A 13,218-nucleotide genomic window follows, 5' to 3' on the forward strand; every position below is an offset into this window, starting at 1 on the left:
TCCAGAGTTACACCTTATTCTCTTAAGTAATAATACCCTATACTAAACCCCACCAGGAAATCAGTTTCAAAAAAGTTCTAAAAAATATAATTATAAAATGCTTTCCTAGGTTACCAGGTTCTATGAAAACATTAAAACAATTAAATAAAATTCTCATTGGAGGCCTATGAGAATTAGAATATCAAAAACAGGTTTTTTCCCCATAATTAAACAACTAAATATTTTTCTTTTTTCTCCTTTGAGGAAAATGATAATTAAAGTTTTACCAAAACTACAGTAATATTTAAAAACCTATTCACTAATTCAAAAAAAAAACCCATGCAATAATTACAGAATTCATCATAAATGTTTATTGAACATATCATATTCTAGGCACCAAGATAAGAGCCAATGTTGCAAAAAAAAAAAAAAAGATGTGGCTTCTAACCTCAAAGAGTACACAGTCTATTTTAAAAGTCAGGCAAAAGCAAGCAATTATATAGTAATATATGCAGAGAAAAAGCACAGCACAGAGTCAAAGACCTTTGATAAACAATCTGAGCTAAGCTTTAAAGGATAAGTAGGACTAAGTTAGGTGAAGAAAGGAGGAAAGGGCATGATCAACTGGATAAGCATCTAGAAAAAGCATGAGCACCTGAATGGCAAGCGGCACAAAGTTCACTATAGCTGAAGCATAAAATATAGGACAACAGAAAACAACGGAAGTTGAGGTTGGGCAGAGACAAGGCAAGGGTAGATTAGGGAAAGCCTGCCTTTGCAATGGTCAAGAATTTATACCTTATTCTCTGTAAAACAGGAAGCCATTAGAAAATTTTATTTATTTATTTATTTATTTATTTATTTATTTATTTATTTATTTATTTGAGACAGAGTCTCACTCTGTTGCCCAGGCTGGAGTGCAGTAGCCTGATCTTGGCTCACTGCAACCTCCGCCTCCCGGGTTCAAGTGATTCTACTGCCTCAGCCTCCCAAGTAGCTGGAACTACAGGCGAGCACCACCACGCCCAGCTTTTTTTTTTTTTTTTTTTTTTTTTTTTTTTTTTTTTTGAGACAGTCTCACTCTGTCGCCAGGTTGGAGTGCAGTGGCACAATCTCGGCTCACTGCAACCTCCGCCTCCCAGGCTCAAGCGATTTTCCTGCCTCAGCCACCACATCCAGCTAATTTTTGTATTTTTAGTAGAGACGGGGTTTCACCATGTTGGACAGGCCAGGGTGGTCTCAAACTCCTGACCTCAAGTGACCGCACGCCTCAGCCTCCCAAAGTGCTGGGATTACAGGCATGAGCCACCCCACCCAGCCTGCCATTAGAAAGATGTTAAATATGGAAGTACCATGGTAAAATGTGTGTTAATGTGTGTGTGACAGAGAGTGAGTATAGGAAATAGAAATAGACTAATAGGAAGCTCTCCTAAAAAGTTTGATGAAAGATCATGAGAGCCTGAATTAAGGTTTGTTGAGATGGAAGAAAAGGAGAAGGATTCAAAAAGTACTGAAGAAAGACAGTATGACAGATGGATTATAGCACCAGCTTCAGGGTCAGAAACAAGCAGCAACTGAAGGATGACTGTTCTGTTTTTAGAAAAGTTTGAGGCATCTATGGGATATCCAAAATAGTTTTAAATGTGCTAAAAGTCATTCTGAGTCTTCAAAAACAATGTTGAGTGTAAAACATAACCCTGGGTATATAACCAGGATTATAATGAAGCATCACAAAATGCTAAACCTCAATCAGACTGATAAATCATCTGGTCAAGCGGTTCTTTTTGTGGCCATGAACCATTTGAGAATCTAATGAAAGCCACAGACCCTCTCCTCAGAAATGTCCTCCAAAAAAATTTTGCAACAATAGGTTAAGAATCTCCTGACTCATTCTCCTCCAGAGGGACTATGAGATACAATTAGACTGAGTTACTGCTAATCAGAGGCAGAGCCAAAACCAAAACCTAAGCTTCTTAATTCTCAATTCCATGTTATTTCTCCATTGTTACCAAAAATCTGAAATGATTCTTTCAGATTTACATTTTATTTAGTTGATCATACAAAGCTAAAATCACACAAACACACACACACACACGATTCTGATTTTACAGAGCTTGCAGCCCTCATCAGGCTTTCCAGATCCACTGGCATTTCTCAAAAGTCAGCTGTTTCCCATTCATGCTAACAAAATTGGCACTCAAAATAAATAGAAGCATTGAGGGTGGGTTCTTTTCGTTTGTTTTTGTTATTTCCATATATATATATATATATATAAACAAACTTGTTTTATTTTAGAAAAACTGTTCATCCTAATGGGAGCTGGTTTAAGAGTAATGAATGCAATTACAATTTAGTTCAATTAAGACTACCGTCACTCGGCCGGGCGCGGTGGCTCAAGCCTGTAATCCCAGCACTTTGGGAGGCCGAGACGGGCGGATCATGAGGTCAGGAGATCGAAACCATCCTGGCTAACACGGTGAAACCCCGTCTCTATTAAGAAATACAAAAAACTAGCCGGGCGAGGTGGCGGGCGCCTGTAGTCCCAGCTACTCGGGAGGCTGAGGCCGGAGAATGGCGTGAACCCGGGAGGCGGAGCTTGCAGTGAGCTGAGATCCGGCCACTGCACTCCAGCCTGGGCGACAGAGCGAGACTCCGTCTCAAAAAAAAAAAAAAAAAAAAAAAAAAGACTACCGTCACTCACCAAGTACAAGGCACTAAGAATGCAAAGATATCTAAGAATTCCACGGTCATCCATTAAAAGAAAACATATAAATGTCTAAAATGTTACATAAAGGAATACAGAATATCTTTATTATTATTATTATTTAAAACACTCATTGAATTTTACCTTATTAAAAACAAAAACACATAAAAATCTGTGGTGAGAGAGAACCCCATAACCAACTACGGATAGTTCAACACAGACTGCGAGCCATAAATGCTTCAGCAGCTACATAAACAAAAAGTTATGGGGACCTAAACTGAGGGGCAATGGGGTTTGGATTCTGACAGACCTGAGTTCTAACCTCCTCAAATCCAGAGACACAAAGTTCTAACCTAGTCAAATCAAGAGACAGAAAGTAGATTAGGGTTGCAGGGGCTGGGGAAAACAGAAGTGGGGAATGACTGCTAATAGATACAGAGTTTCTTACTGGGGTGACAAAAATGTGCTGGAATAAGATACTAGTGATAGTGGCACAACTTCTGAATATACTAAAAACCCCAAATTACACATTTTAGTGTACAGTGTAGAATTTATGGTGTATGAATTATATAGGTTGATGCAAAAATAACAGAGGTTTTTGCCATTAAAAGTAATAGCAATTCCGGGTGCAGTGGCTCACGCCTGTAATCCCAGCACTTTGGGAGGTCGAGGTGGGCGGATCACGAGGTCAGGAGATCAAGACCATCCTGGCTAACACTGTGAAACCCCGTCTCTACTAAAAATACAAAAAAATTAGCCGGGCGTGGTGGCAGGCACCTGTAGTCCCAGCTACTCGGGAGGCTGAGGCAGGAGAATGGCGTGAACCTAGGAGGCGGAGCTTGCAGTGAGCCGAGATGGCGCCACTGCACTCCAGCCTGGGAGACAGAGCGAGACTTCATCTCAAACAAAAAAACAAACAAAAAGTAATAGCAATTATGGCCGGGAGCGGTGGCTCACATCTATAATAACCCCAGCATTTTGGGAGGCCAAGGTGGGCAGATCACCCGAGGTCAGGAGTTCAAGATCAGCCTGACCAACATGGTGAAACCCTGTCTCTACTAAAAGTACAAAAATTAGCAGGGCACCTGTCATTCCAGCTACTCAGGAGCCCGAGGCAGGAGAATCGCTTGAACCTGGGAGGCGGAGGTTGTAGTGAACCAAGATCGCACCACAGCACTCCAGCCTGGGCAACAAGGGCGAGACTCCATCTCAAAAAAAAAAGTAAAAGCAATTACTTTTGCACCAACCTAATATCTCCATTAAAAAAAAAAAAATCCAATATCAACTACAGAGATCAATTTAGGAATAAGAGCAAAAACCAACTTACAATTTAACAGCAAATACACTAAAACTACTATTCTCAAAAAAAATCTATAAACCCGTAACGGGTTTCTATATAGAGGAGGAACCAGTTTGCTCTCCTCACAAAAGAAGAGAAAATTGATGGGAGTTTCCTCTAAAGATTTAAAGTGTACTCTAAAGATTTATTGCACTCCTGGATCTCAAAAGGAAGAATCAAACTTGAGTGACGATAGTAATTTGCATTGGCATAAAGTTGAATTTTTCAGTGTTATTTTTGTGAAAATATGAGAATCATAGTGCTAATATAGGTATTCCTGAGAAATGTATTACATATTCCCACAGGGAAGGACATGATTTGGTCAACAGTGTTACCTCATTGTTCAAGTAGAGAGAAGAGATATTATTCCCATGTTATCAAAATAGATACAATTTCAGATGAGTAACATCATCTCTTCAATGTCCTACAGTCGCAGGACTGGGACTATAAACCAGGCGTTCAGATTCCCAGACTGGTTTACTCTCATTACATCAATGTTCTTTTGCTTTAGTGTGCTACTTTCTCCTTTATTCAACAAATCTATCACTCAACCACTTATTAATTCTTATTAAAGTACGATGTAATAAACCAGGACACTCTCGGAGAGCACCTAACACTTTATTCATTTAAAGTGATTTTTCTTAAAACTGCAAATGTCATAGGAATTAAAATAAACAGAACTATAAAACACATATTTATTATATAGGAAAGCCCCTTTTGGCCCTCATTCAGAGTCCCTTTACCTTTGTTTTTTTGCCTAATTCTAACAAGTTTGTTTGTCAAATGTAACAGATGAATTTAAAGTAGAGGGGGTTATGATTCTTCTAGATACATACAACGAGTAAACAGCCTAAAAGAAGAAACAGGCCAGGCGTGGTGGCTCACACCTGTAATCCCAGCACTTTGGGAGGTCGAGGCAGGCGGATCACGAGGTCAGGTGATCAAGACCATCCTGGCGAACATGGTGAAACCCCGTCTCTACTAAAAAATACAAAAAAATTAGCCAGGGCCGGGCGCGGTGGCTCACGCCTGTAATCCCAGCACTTTGGGAGGCCGAGGCGGGCGGATCACAAGGTCAGGAGATCGAGACCACGGTGAAACCTCGTCTCTACTAAAAATACAAAAAATTAGCCGGGCGCGGTTGTGGGCGCCTGTAGTCCCAGCTACTCGGGAGGCTGAGGCAGGAGAATGGCGTGAACCCGGGAGGCGGAGCTTGCAGTGAGCCGAGATCGCGCCACTGCACTCCAGCCTGGGCCACAGAGCGAGACTCCGTCTCAAAAAAAAAAAAAAAAAAATTAGCCAGGCGTGGTGGTGGGCACCTGTGGTCCCAGCTTCTCGGGAGGCTGAGGCAGGAGAATGGTGTGAACCCGGGAGGCGGTGGAGCTTGCAGTGAGCCGAGATCGCGCCACTGCACTCCAGCCTGGGCGACAGAACGAGACTCTGTCTCAAAAAAAAAAAAAAGAAAAGAGACACATCAAAATCCAAAGTGATAGCCATCTTTTTTGTTTGTTTGTTTTTGAGACAGGGTTTTACTCTTGCTGCCCAGACTGGAATGCAGTGGCACAATCTCAGCTCACTGCAACCTCCACCTCCAGAGTTCGAGTGATTTTCCTGCCTCAGGCTCCCAAGTAGCTGGGAATACAGGCATCTGTCACCACTCTCGGCTAATTTTTTGTATTTTTAGTAGAGATGAAGTTTCACCATGTTGACCAGGCTGATCTCGAACTCCTGACCTCAGGTGATCCTACCACCTCGGCCTCCCTAAGTGCTAGGATTACAGACGTGAGCCCGGCCCGGCCAGCTTTTTTTAAATTGTTTTGCGACAGCATCTCTGACACCCAGGCTGGAGCGCAGTGGCACAATCCCAGTTCACTTCAGCAATCAACCTCTCAGGCTCAAACGATCCTCCCACCACAGCCTCCCAGGTAGCTGGGACTACAGGAGCAAATCACCACACTCAGCTGATTTTTAAGGGTTTTTTTTGTAGAAATGAGGTCTCACTACATTGCCCAACTGGTCTCAAACTCCTGGGCTCAAGCGATCCTCCCACCTCAGCCTCCCAAAGTGCTGGGATTACAGGTCTCAGCCACCATGCCTGGCCAGTTATAGCAAACTTGACCATTTATTGTAGGGGTAATAAATCCTACATAGCTCAAGGTCCTTATTAGTATTCGTAATAACCCATTCTCCCTAATAAAAGGATAACTCAATTCCAAATACTTTATTCAAGAAAGCAAGGAAGGACTGGATATGGTGACTCACACCTATAATCCCAACACTTTGGGAAGCCTAGATGGGCGGATCACTTGAGCCCAAGAGTTTAAGACCAGCCTGGGTAACATGATGAGACCCCTACTCTACCAAAAATAAAAATTAAAAAAAATTAGCCGGCTGGGCGCGGTGGCTCAAGCCTGTAATCCCAGCACTTTGGGAGGCCGAGGCGGGTGGATCACAAGGTCAGGAGATCGAGACCATCCTGGCTAACATGGTGAAACCCCGTCTCTACTAAAAATACAAAAAACTAGCCGGGCGTGGTGGCGGGCGCCTGTAGTCCCAGCTACTCGGAGGCTGAGGCGGGAGAATGGCGTGAACCCGGGAGGTAGAGCTTGCAGTGAGCCGAGATCGCGCCACTGCACTCCAGCCTGGGCGACAGAGCGAGACTCCGTCTCAAAAAAAAAAAAAAAAAAATTAGCCAAGTGTAGTGGCATGCACCTGTAGTCTCAGCTTCTGGGAGGCTGAGGCAGGAAGACTACTTGAGCCAGGAGGTCGAGGCTGCAGTGGGCAGTGATCACGCCATGGCACTCTAGCCTGGGAAACAGAGTGAGATCCTGTCTCAAAAAAAGAGAGAGGGGAGGGGAGGGGAGGGGAGGGGAGGGGAGGGGAGGGGAGGGGAGGGGAGGGGGAGGGGAAGGAAGGAAGGAAGGAAGGAAGGAAGGAAGGAAGGAAGGAAGGAAGGAAGGAAGGAAGGAAAGAAGGAAAAGAAAGAAAAGAAAAGAAAAGAAAAGAAAAGAAAAGAAAAGAAAAGAAAAGAAAAGAAAAGAAGGAAGGGAGGGCCGGGAGAAGTGGCTCACACCTGTAATCCCAGCACTTTGGGAGGGAGGCCAAGGCAGGCAGATCACTTGAGGCCAAGAGTTCAAAAACCAGCCTGGCAAATGTGGTGAGACCCGGTCTCCACTAAAAATACAAACAAACAAACAAAAGAAAAAAGAGAGCAAGGAAGAACATAGCTCCCATTTTCCCAAATTCAAAACCTTAAATTCTTCTATTCCCGTTTTTGTTCTCAATTAGTTAAATCCAATCACTTGCGAAATCCTGTCAAGTCTACCTCTACCTCTGCATTTAACTACATGTTTCTATTTTTACTGTTTCTGCTCTAATTCACTCGACTATAAATAACCTGCTATTTCCAGTCCCTCCTGCTATAAAAGTTTTCTCTTCCAAACAAAGATTTAATCATACCACTCTTTTATTCATCAGTTAACAAATATTTATTGAAAGATCAAACTTTTGGCTGGGTGCGGTGGCTCACGCCTGTAATCCCAGTACTTCAGGAGGCCGAGCCTGGTGGATTGCTTGAGGTCAGAAGTTTGAGACCAGCCTGGCCAACATGGCGAAAACCCATAAAATATAAAAATTAGCCAGGCGTAGTGGCACAGGCCTGTAATCCCAGCTTCTTAGGAGGCTGAGGCAGAAGAATCGCTTGAACCCAGGAGGCGGAGGTTGCAGTGAGCCAATATTGCACCATTGCACTCTAGCCTGGCAACAGAGCGGGACTCTATCTCAAAAAAAAAAAGAAAGATCAAACTTTTAAAGGCTCTGTAGTAGCTATGGGATAAAATCTAAACTCCTTTCCCATAGCACCCAGCTTGGCTGTGATTTGCCCTCACTAGTCGCTTCTCCCACCAGTCCCACCTACAACTACTTGCTGCTTCCTAAAACAGCCTGCACTTCCCTGCTTCTGCCTTCTTTATAATACCCCATGCCTGCATCTCCACCTGCTGAAATTCTAACCCTCCTTCAAAGCTCTGCCCACATGCCATGTTTTCCATGAATTTTATTTCTCTAATCCTACAGTCAGAATTAATCACTATACCTACACATCTTTATTTACTTAAATATTGGACATCTTTGCATAAATATCCCAGTTCATTACTTACGTTTCTTTCTTTTTTTTTTTTTTTTTTGGAGACAGGGTATCCCTCTGTCACCCAGGCTGGAGTGCAGGAGTGTGGTGGCACAATTATGGCTCACTGCAGCCTCCACCTCCCAGGCTCAAGCACTCCTCCCTCCTCAGCCTCCCGAGTAGCTGGGACCACAGGCGCATGCCACCATGCTTGTGCTCAGCTAATTTTTTGTATTTTTGGTAGACACAGGGTTTCACCATGCTGCCCAGGCTTGGTCTCAAACTCCCGACCTCAAGTGATCCACCCACCTCGCCTCCCAAAGTGCTGGGATTACAGACGTGAGTCACTGTGCCCAGCCCCATTATCTTCAGCAGTTACACAGTATTCCACTATCTAAATGCCACAAGTTTTACTCAAAGGTAACACACAATTTTTTTTTAAGACAGGATATCACTCTGTCACCCAGGCTGGAATGCAGTGGTACAATCTCAGCTCACTGCCACTTCAATCTCCCAAGCTCAAGCAATCCTTCCACCTCAGACTCCCCAGTAGCTGGGATTACAGGTGCGTGCCACCATACCCGGCTAATCTTTGTATTTTTGATACAGACAGGGTTTCACCATATTGCCCAGGCTGGTCTCCAACTCCTGAGCTCAAGGGACCAAGCCACCATGCCTGGCTCATTAATTTTTTTAATATAGAGAACATTAAAATAATCCTGTAATCCCACTGACCAGGTAATATCTATTGAAGCTTCTTTTAAATAAATAAAAGTAGGGTGCAGTGGCTCAACACCTATAATCCCAACACTTTGGGAGGCCAAGGCAGGAGGATCGCTTGAGGCCAGGAGTTCGAGACCAGCCTGGTTAACATAGCAAGACTCCAATTCTACCAAAAAAAAAAAATTAATTTAATTAAATTAAAAAGTAAGACATGGCCATGGTTAGAAAATTCAAACCGTATGGAAAGGTATTTGCTAGAATTATAACAGTAATTTTAACTAAGTAAAAAGTAAAGAGAATCAAACTAGAGGAGTATGAAGAGGGTATAAGGAATTGGAGGAGAAGCACAGGTTTATAAAAGTGTAAACGTTCACTGAAATTGGTTTTTTCCCCACAGCAAAGTGGGCCAGTTTTAAAGACCAATTCTTAAAAACAATGGCCCAGTATAAAAATACTTTAGCTGGAGGGGCATGGTGGCTCACGTCTGTAATCCCAGCATTTTGGGAGGCCAAGGCAGGTGAATCGCTTGAGGTGAGGAGTTTGAGACAGGCCTGACCAATATGGTGAAACCTCATCTCTACTAAAAATGTAAAAATTAGCTGGGCGTGGTGGCATGCAACTGTAGTCCCAGCTACTAGGGAGGCTGAGACAGGTGAATTGCTTCAACCCAGGAGGCGGAGGTTGCAATGAACCAAGACTGTGCCACTGCACTTCAGCCTGGCTGACAGAGTGAGAGTCCGTTTCAAAAAAATGTAAAAATAAAAAATAAAGGTTTAGCTATGTTTCTGTTAGGCAGATTTAACATTCTTTTTCCTTTCCTTTTTCATTATTTTGACAGTCTCTGCATATAGTGGAGGAAAAATGAATTATCTAGAAGCAATCATTATCGGCAAAATCAATGGGCATCCCCATGAAGATGCCTAAAAACTATTTCTAATGTTCTCTAACTTCCCCTGCAGAGTATTCCTCATAAAAAAGGATTTTACTAAGTAGTGTGGTACTATTCTGTCAAAACCAGATCTGACAGATATTAGCCATACCTACAAGATACATGGCCTATGCCAACTTAACCTTTAATGAAAAAGCTTCAAAACAGGGCTGAGTTACTCCAGATTCAACCACAATCCTATCCACTCTTCATACTACATGCAATCCAGTCTTTTTAAATGTTTTCTTCATGTCTTGCCTATAGAATTATTTTCACTATTTCAAGGCTAAGCTCAAGTTGCAGCTCATGTAGGAAGCCTTTCCTAAACTCTAGCACTCAGTGATTTCCTCTCCTTGGAATTTAGACAGCTTCTTTATATCATCCAGCATTACATTAAACTCTACTTTGTCCTCTATTATTTCATGTATATTGCTAGACTGAAAGCTCTTTGAAGGCAAGATTTCTCTGTATTTAAATATCTGTGTTTCCCACAGTACCTAATCAGAGTAGGTGCTCAATAAATAATATTTTAGATGATTCTTACTCTGAATTATTCTGTAGTAATATAAATATTAAAGTGCTACACATAATTATCTAATAGTGAAATTCCTAAGGTTTACTTGTGGTTTTGTGTTGCATAAAGGCAATAATAGTAATACAGAGTACAATCCAACAAAGATTAATTTGTTAAGCAACTTTCCAAGAGACAAATAACTCAACCTACGACTGTTCTCTAGCTTCAAGAAAACATTCTTGTTCTTGGAGACCTATAGTATAGATGTGCTGAATAAGCCAGCAGTTATTTACTTTCAATCCTTCAAAACTAATTTTCCGTACAGCTGTGTTTACTCACAGCATGTCTTATTAACGCTGGAGGTGTAAAACAGCAAAGCCCAGATCGCTCCCTCTCTTGCCTTTGTTGCCTTTGTTATTTGCCCTGCTGCAGTTTGCTAGCCAAAGCTGTAATTAGTACCCAACAGAGATATATACTTTTCTAATAAAGAACAGCCTACTGCACAATGACATGTATACACACACAGCCATGTGTGTTCCTAGCGAATTAGGAATATTTTACACATGCAAGCCTTCGAAGGCTTTTAATAGCTAAATGAGAGCACTTTACATGGCAGCTGCAACTGACTCACAACACTGACTGCAGATTGATTCATCCCTTTCTCTTACTGCACACACATCTAATTGCAAAAAAGGGAAACAACTCATTTGAGATTAAAATTATGCATATGGTCCTAAAGCAAACCTTAGTAAGTAAACTGCATTTGTCAAGGGAATTTCTTCTCAAATTATCACAAAAGTTATAGTATTATATAACAGTTTACTACGATTTTTCTGAAAAGTCACTGTTTTCAAACAGATTAATTAGTACTTCTTACGAGAGTTAAAACAGGCAACATATACAGTATATATGCAGGCTGTGGATCCTGTGCTCCATTCCCTTCACTGTCCAGTCTCCTCTGACTTCCACCCAGCATCATCTCTCACTCAGTCTTCTCCACAACCTGTCATTAACCTTGTCAAGTTTCCACCTATAACCACTGAGTAAACGGAGGACAGCCAAGTAGAAAAATAGATCATCAGGGCTGGGCGTGGTGGCTCACGCCTGTGATCCCAGCACTTTGGGAGGCCGAGGTGGGCAGATCACGAGGTCAAGAGATCGAGACCGTCCTGACCAACATGGTGAAATCCCATCTCTACTAAAATGCAAAAATTAGGGCCAGGCGCAGTGGCTCACGCCTGTAATCCCAGCACTTTGGGAGGCCAAGGCGGGTGGATCACGAGGTCAGGAGATTGAGACCATCCTGGCGAACACAGTGAAACCCCGTCTCTACTAAAAATACAAAAAAAATTAGCCAGGCGTAGTGGCGGGCGCCCGTAGTCCCAGCTGCTCAGGAGGCTGAGGCAGGAGAATGGCGACAGAGCGAGACTCTATCTCAAAAAAAAAAAAAAATTAGCTGGGTGTGGTGGTGAGCATCTTAATCTCTCATGCTGTTTCCAGGAAAAGACAAGTTAAATCTCTAGCTTCATCTAAATTTATGCGAGATATTTACAAAAAGAAGCAAGGGGTAAAAATGGAGAAAAACTCCTAGATAACAGCCCTTGTCTGGAAACACTTATCTTCCATAATATATATTATACACATAATTGATAACCTAACACCATCACTGTGGTTATGGTATGTTTAAAAAATACATTATTGAAGAAACATACCAAGAGTTGTTATCTTCCTATGAAGGAATGTTTCCCTTTCCCCTTTTCTGTATTTTCCAGATTGACTAAAATGAGCATAAACCACTTTTTTTTTTTTTTTTTTTTAATTTTCTTGCAATGGAGTCTTGCTCTGTCACCCAGGCTGGAGTGCAGTGGTGCCATCTCGGCTCACTGCAACCTCCGCCTCCTGGGTTCAAGTGATTCTCCCGCCTCAGCCTCCTGAGTAGCTGGGATTAAAGGCGGGCGCCACCACACCTGGCTAATTTTTGCATTTTTAGTAGAGACGGGGTTTCACCATTTTTAGTAGAGACGGGGTTGGTCAGGCTGGTCTTGAACTCCTGACCTACTGATCCACCCGTCTCAGCCTCCCAAAGTGCTGGGATTACATGCGTGAGCCACCATGCCCAGCTGCATGAACCACTTTGATAACTGAAAGAAAAAAAAAAGTATCTCCTCACTCTAGGAAGGGATAAAATTTTATTTTACTGTGTCAGGTAGTACATTACAAGCATAAAGTCTCATTACAGAATTCGATTTGACCCAATTTAATACAGGCTATAATTCTGTTTTTCCTCTAACCCTACCCTTGCTTATATCCCCAATAGGAATTAGATATATTTTTCTCAGTTCCCCTAACAAGTGAGGAGGCAAGGTCACCCCCTTTCCACAGACTGAAATCAAAATCAAAGAGTAACACTAATTTTCAAGCCAATTCCTAGTTTTCTTAAGTATACTGATCTCCTGATATTTATTTATTTGAGACAGGGTCTTGCTCTGTCATGCCCACGCTGCAGTGCAATGGCACAATCACAGCTCGCTGCAGCCTCAACCTCCCAGGCTCAAGTGATCCTCCCACCTCAGCCTCCCAAGTAGCTGGGACCACAGGTGTGTACCAACATACCTGGCTAGTTTTTGTAATTATTGTAGAGACAGGGTTTTGCCATGTTGCCCAGGCTGGTCTCAAACTTGTGAGCTCAACCAGTCCTCCTGTCTCTGCCTCCCAAAGTGCTGGGATTACCGGCATGAGCCACCACGCCCAGATTGATCTCCTGATTTCAAAAAATATTCATAGTATCTTTTTCCTGGACAACTTCTGTCTGCCTAGGCCAAATTCCCTTGGTAGATACCCTCTCACTTCAAGTCTTTTCTGATTTGCTTCTACTTCATTATTGTAGTCCTTTCAGTCTCATGCTCCA

General features: G+C 42.5%; 1 protein-coding gene across 50 annotated transcripts in view; it reads right to left on the reverse strand.

The window, feature by feature from the left end:
- EPB41 (erythrocyte membrane protein band 4.1) overlaps positions 1-13,218 on the reverse strand; it is a 278,208-nt gene that overhangs the window by 165,238 nt on the left and 99,752 nt on the right. The window lies entirely within an intron of this gene.

Source organism: Macaca mulatta, chromosome 1 (genome assembly GCF_049350105.2).
Source record: "Macaca mulatta isolate MMU2019108-1 chromosome 1, T2T-MMU8v2.0, whole genome shotgun sequence".
NCBI lineage: Eukaryota > Metazoa > Chordata > Mammalia > Primates > Cercopithecidae > Macaca > Macaca mulatta.